The sequence below is a fragment of the Pundamilia nyererei genome, unplaced genomic scaffold (assembly GCF_000239375.1).
Source record: "Pundamilia nyererei isolate P.nyererei 1_Seehausen unplaced genomic scaffold, PunNye1.0 scaffold00020, whole genome shotgun sequence".
Classification (NCBI taxonomy): Eukaryota; Metazoa; Chordata; class Actinopteri; order Cichliformes; family Cichlidae; genus Pundamilia; species Pundamilia nyererei.
In genome coordinates this window covers 2,555,598-2,562,367 of record NW_005187421.1, presented here as the reverse complement: position 1 = coordinate 2,562,367, position 6,770 = coordinate 2,555,598, and positions in this window count along the sequence as shown.

Genomic DNA, 6,770 nt, shown 5'->3' with positions numbered 1-6,770 from the left:
TCTCACCACATATCCAAACCGACATCATGACAAGCAGCTTTACAGCTGTGGCTCCAGCAAACATCAGCTGATACTAGAAATTAATATTAACAACAGCTGATCAAGCCTAAACGTGCTGCTGTTGTTTAGCGCGACATCCGATGGTTTCCTCTTTCTGGCGAAAAGTGGGCGATAAACAAACAAGAGAGAAAACTCTACTAACTAACCTTATGAAATAAAGTTCACAATCGGTAACATCAAACCCAGCTGTATAGTACTAGCAAGTACGCAGTACTAGTTATTGTAACTGACTATAAAAACTCAGCACAACGAAAATAAACTCCACCTAAACTTGGTTTATATCTGACCCAGATAGACTGCAGGTCATAACTTCTTACCTGAAGTTCAGTTCACCTGACACTCGGACCGGCAGCCGTCTCGGGTCTCTGCTCCTCCTGCCTCCCCTTTCCCTCATCCACCTGGTGTCCTCCACCACTTGCTAATGTGGTGGAGGCCACCACACCACCGAACAACTGAGTTATTTTTTACACACCGGCCAGCATCTGGCCAATCCACCACCTTTCATTGTTTATACCGTTACAAAAAAAGAAAAATCATCGGCCCATAAAAACGGAAAATCAGCCCAGCCCAGCTATTGTCGTGCCATCAGTTAACCCTTCGTGTGCCAGCCGTGGCACGCGTGCCTAGGGTTGCCGACCCCTGGTTTAGACCAAGCTGTCGGGCAGATGGCCTCATATTTGACTCTAAAATACTTTAGTATACAGAGACGTTCATGGTGGACTCAATGACTGCAAGATGTCTAGGTCCCGTGGCTGCAAAATAAGCCCAAATAATCACCACCATACTTGACAGTTGGAGATGTTTGTATTGAAATGCATTTGCCAAATGTAGTGCTGTGCTTTGGTTTTGTTTCTCTAAAGAACATTGTTCCAGAGGTACGGTCATTTATTCACGTGTAGATTTGCAATCTTGAGTTGTGCAAGCCATGCTCTTTTTAGCAGAGGGCTTCTACTGACAACCCTTCCCAATAAGGCATACTTGTTCAGTCTTTTTCTAATTCTACTGTCATAAACTCTAACATGCTAACTAACTGTTGAAGAGTCTTATATCTTTTGCAATCTGTCTGAGCATTGCAAATCTTGACCTTGGGGTGAATTTTCTAGGACATCCACTCCTGGGAGGATTGTAGCATTATGTTAAGAGACAATTGATTTTTTCTTTTTTTTCCTTTTTCTTTTTTTTAAGAAGAGGACCAGGCCAGCAAACTGACAAAGCTTCTGCTTTTAGAGGTGGTCACACTTGCTTGGTTAATCAAGTGCATCTGATTAGCACCACCTGGCTGTTCCTTATCATTTCATATGGAAGCAGTAAGGGTGTACTTTTTCACAGGACTACATAGAGCCTAATGAAACTGCATACGAACATACAAAAAATAAAACTATCACAGGGCTCTATGTGGTCCTGTGAAAAAGTATATTTTATACACACACACACACACACGCACACGCACACGCACACACAATATACATATATATATACATATATATATAGTGATGTCTCACTAATAACATTAGTCTGGTTCTTTGTTCCCCTTTAAAACCCCCGCGAGCCATCATTTTAGGGATTCCTACCTATAAAACCTGGAGAGCAGTCAAATGGTGGAAGTGGAAGCTAAATTGGCTAGTCATTCATATGTATATTAGGCTGTTAAGTAGGAATTCTGGAGGGAGGGGAGTGGGGGTGGGGGAGTGGAGTGTTTCAGTTTGCCATCTTAGGGAGAAATCAACACACATGGGTGTAGGTCCTTTGTTGCTGACATTTATTGATAAAAACAGTACAAAAAACCAACCATTTGTACACATATTTACAAATAATTCAACATTTTCAGCAATCACTCACAATCCTGGCACTGCCATGGTACCTGTAGTCTGCATTTACCACATGTGTATCTTTTGCAGTGAACACATCGCACAGTGGCCTGATTTTTCTTGCATTTGTGTTTGACCTGACACGTGGCTCTTTTTCCAGGGCTAGGTGTGGAGGGTTGTGCCCGAAGCAACTGTTCTTTTCTTGCCTTCTTCCCAGCTACATGAGAGCGAGCCAACTCTGTTGCAAGCGCCACCAGGAAGTCCAACCGTCTTTCCTTCGTCCCGGTGCATGCTTGATACAGCACATGTGCATTCAGTGCTGCCATGTCAATCATGTTATAAAACACGGCGACTGGCCAGCGCCGTGTTCCTTTGCGGACAGTGTACTCCCGAACCATCTGGTCCATCACATCCACGCCACACTTTGTTTTGTTGTAAAGGGTGACAGTGTTTGGCTTCCTTTTGGTGGTGTTATCAGTCTGAACCACGCTGTGCATGCTGCTAAGAATATAGACTGTCTTCTTCCGTTTGGCCGCATACACCGTCAGCGTGGCAGCAGAGGTTGAAAACACCTAAGAAATAAGATAAATTATTATTGGAACTGCAAAAGATACACATGTGGTAAATGCAGACTACAGGTACCATGGCAGTGCCAGGATTGTGCGTGATTGCTGAAAATGTTGAATTATTTGTAAATATGTGTACAAATGGTTGGTTTTTTGTACTGTTTTTATCAATAAATGTCAGCAACAAAGGACCTACACCCATGTGTGTTGATTTCTCCCTAAGATGGCAAACTGAAACACTCCACTCCCCCACCCCCACTCCCCTCCCTCCAGAATTCCTACTTAACAGCCTAATATACATATGAATGACTAGCCAATTTAGCTTCCACTTCCACCATTTGACTGCTCCACCATTTGACTGCTCTCCGGGTTTTATAGGTAGAAAGGTAGAAGCCTGGGGATGCTATTAAAGTCATTTTGAGCTGTTTTTAGACGTCTCAACGTGATTAATAAGAACAAAAGGCTGGCTAACTTTACGTCTGTAGCTATTTTCTGATAAAGTTTAAAGAAAAAAATCTTGGTACTCGTTTCGTTTAGAGAGTAATTTAAGCCTGCCAGGCTGCTGTGCTTGCAGTATACTGGTAGTAACCCTGTGTATTATTTCATTTTTTGATATTGTGAAATCAGTCTTTGGATTTCTTTTCAGTTAAACAGGTTTTCAATTTTCCCCAAACAATGGCACATTTATTTATTACAAATAGTTAAGTTGGTCAGATGCTTAATAAAATGTATGATTGGTGGATACCAGCATGTACAAAAAGGCTATTTTAAGTTAAAAAGCTAATACAGGTGAGATGATAGCTGGTTGTATCAGCTGCCTTGATTTCTGTCTGTGACAAGAATAGCTATAGCCAGACATGCTACTGTCTTGACTTAAAATGGTTAAGTGTTTTTTGTTGTTGTTGTTTTGTAGCTTATCTAGAGATTTGATCTAAGAGAAGGGGAAAAAATGAAAATAAAAACATAAGCACATTGATCTGATCTCTTGCAATGTGTTTGTTGATGAGATTTTATCTCCAACTATGAGATCTAAAGCTGTGGAAGTCAAGTGGACAGTGTGATTTGAATGTTGTAGAGGAAATAGAGGGGTATTTTGTTTAAATAGCTTTCTGAGTTAAAAATATAAAACACTAAACAAAAGCATTGAGGTCAGATTGCTCAGTTTGTACACAGTGTTGTATACAGTGTTTATTTACTTTAAGTCATTTTGCATATAATAACAACTAATAATATTCCATGAGATCAACAAATGTGACAGTTAGTCATCAATTCCTGAAGGGAGGCAATGACCTCCTGAGACTTTGTTTATAGTATAGATAAAAGTAACACGATTCCAGAACAAGATGCAGATGCCCTTTTTACAAATTGCATTGAGAGTGTCTTTCAAATTAATCGTAATGATCAAACAAGTGTAAATAATTTAAAAACAAACATCAAACTGCAAAGCAAAAGAAAAAAGTGTCTTTCATCTTGTCTATATGATGTGCACTGTTTGGTGAACATAGTTGCTGTTTCCTGATAAGTTCAGGATTAAATACTACGAAGTTGGACAATATCAAATAAATTAATACTACAAAAGGGTCAGAATCTGGAGACGAGTGACGATGCTGTAAGAGGTTTATAGTGTTATATTTAATAATTATTTAATTCACTCAATCAGTTGTTAAGTACAGATGATAAAAATCCACTCTCTTCCTTTACACACAAGAATCTACTGTTTTATACACTATTCATTAAGTACACCTTGGTAATACCAACACGGAGGTAATGGGGGGACACCAGGTCATCTGGCTGGAAGGTGAGCCTATACCAGAGGATGCTTCTGACCTTGAAGCTTGTCTTGGACTCCAATGATGGAAGGCCCTCAGGCAATACAGGGAGAGCAAAGGCGAGCTGAGCCTCTAAAGGTTCACATACACAAACCTAGAACTTCAAATTCTTCTAGATAAATCTTTTTGAACAAAAATTCTCTTTCTGCCATCCTGGCTGAAGCTGAACATAAACACAAAAGACAAAGGTGTGGTGAATTTATAAGACAAGACAAAATTAAAGTACTGTGAAAATGTCCATTCCAACATGTCACCAACTATGACACTTTAGGGAGATAAGAACTCTTACTCCATTAAGAGTTGAGTTATGTGTGTCCCACCTAAACTTCTTGAAGCTTTAATATTAAAATCGGACTGAACTCATTTTTACAGTCTCCATCAGGTCATAAAATAAATGTGATTACATGACTACCAACATTTTCTGATTAAAAATTTTAACTGTCAACCTTTTAACTGTCAGCTTTAAAAAAAAGTAAGCCAATAACAGCTAAAATATGATTTTCATAAAAATGTAAAACATTTGGCACTATTGCTCTATGCAGAGTGAGCTAATTTATTAGACTGAACATTAGGTTCTGCATTCATTTAATTGCCTCATAGATGATCCACAATATTCAGAAGCAACCTCCAATGCGTAGCATTAAAATGTTATTGTCCCTGAATAATCAAGCAGAGTAGGTGACCCTTATTGAGAAGCCCTGAGATTTCAGAATTTGCATTAACAAGCCTATTTGTCAAGTTATTTACAGGCGCTTGCGCAAATTATCTCTGGGATATTGATATCTGTTGGTACTGAAAGCCATCTACTTTGCCCAATATAGAGGGTAGAGGTGGAAATATTACACCAGCCTTTTCACTGGGATACTCAATTAGATGGTGATAGCTTCTTTTTGAATAATTTAATCCACATTAAACCTTAACCGGAGTATGGTCAATAACCACACTGCTTCATGCATGCAAAATGTAACAGAAATAGAGCAGTAAAGACATTTTAACAGGAACAATGGCTGTCAATGAATGCGTTTTCCGCTGATAGGATTTAAGCTGTGACTTTTTAATTATAGCACAGTATCTTTAAACCACAAGGGCACCTCTTCCCTCCTCCACCAGAGAAATCAAACAGAGATTTTTCTGCTGGTGGACAGGGATCTTGCACATCATATTTTATGTTTTTGTCCTTGTCCTTTACTTTGTCTCCTTACTTTCTGCTACATCTCATTCTGCTTATTGAGATGTTTCAATACTTCCATCTTTAGATATCCCGTGTCCTCTGGAGCTCTGCAGGCAGAGGGTTGCACTAACACTTCCAGGATTAGGTTTTATTACCTGTGTGGCTCAATAGATAGAGCATTGGCCTGACACTGTCAAGGTTAGGGGCCCATAGCACAGTGAAACAACCTATCATGCTTTATAGATGTCAGGATTAAAGTTGTAGCAGAGAAAAAGCAGGATCTTTAGAATTCTGTGCTTTGAAATCTATAGTCAGTATAATGCAGGTAAGCACATAGTTGAAGATTTGCCATGACAACAGGTAAAGGCAAAAGCAGCACAAGGAAAAGAATACAAAAACACAAACCGTGTTCATCTGCATGTAAACCAGAGATGCTCTGACAAACTTGTCAGGCTCTTCCAGGAAAGAAACATGTTGGCATCCCCTCCTTTAAAAAAAGTTTTGATCTTCCTCAAACGAAAATACCAGGACTAAAATAGATTTGGGGTTTCATCATAAAAAACTTTATTTTATCAGTTTGTCAAAAAAAACATTTGTTACGTGTATGTTATGGTTTCACTAGGATGATTTTAGTTTTGTTTTTTCCTTCTTTCTTTTTGTTACCCTATTAATCAATTCTCAGGTGGAGTTACTGAGGTGACTATGTGTGGTCTCCACCCAGGGATGGTGTTTCCTGGTGTGAGTCTCTCCCCTCACACCTGTTTACAAACGTGTCATAAGGCAAGCTAGTATATCAAGGACAGGTGATGCCATAGTTCTCTGGCAGACTGTCCCCGTCATCATGGTGACAATCAGACTGCCTTTTTCTTGTATCTGTTTTGGAGGTTTTCGCTTGGTAACGTGCAATCTCTGTGTCCCTTGCAGCTATTTACCCTTGAAGCCATGCTAGGAGCTCGTCTGTTTGGAAGATTACTTACCAGCACTCTGTGGACCGCTTCTGTAAATCAGCTACCCTCTGCACCACTGTTGCAGCAACAGCTCCAGCTTACCTATCCACCTGCCAACTGTCTGGAACATTCCTGCTGACTCTGTACTCCCTTCACACTCTGCCTGCCTGCCATAACAAGTAAGACAAAAGATTTATCTATAACTCACTGCTACACTACCTACCTGTTGGAAGCTTGGCTAACTTCCACTCTCTTCTCTGGCAGCGCTTCTGTGATTCCCCTTGCATTGAGGCCTTTCTTTATTCCCAGTCCCTTATTTTCCAACTATTCCACATTCTTCAATAAAATGTATTTAACTGAGAATGTAGCTACAAGTCAGCTCATTGGTT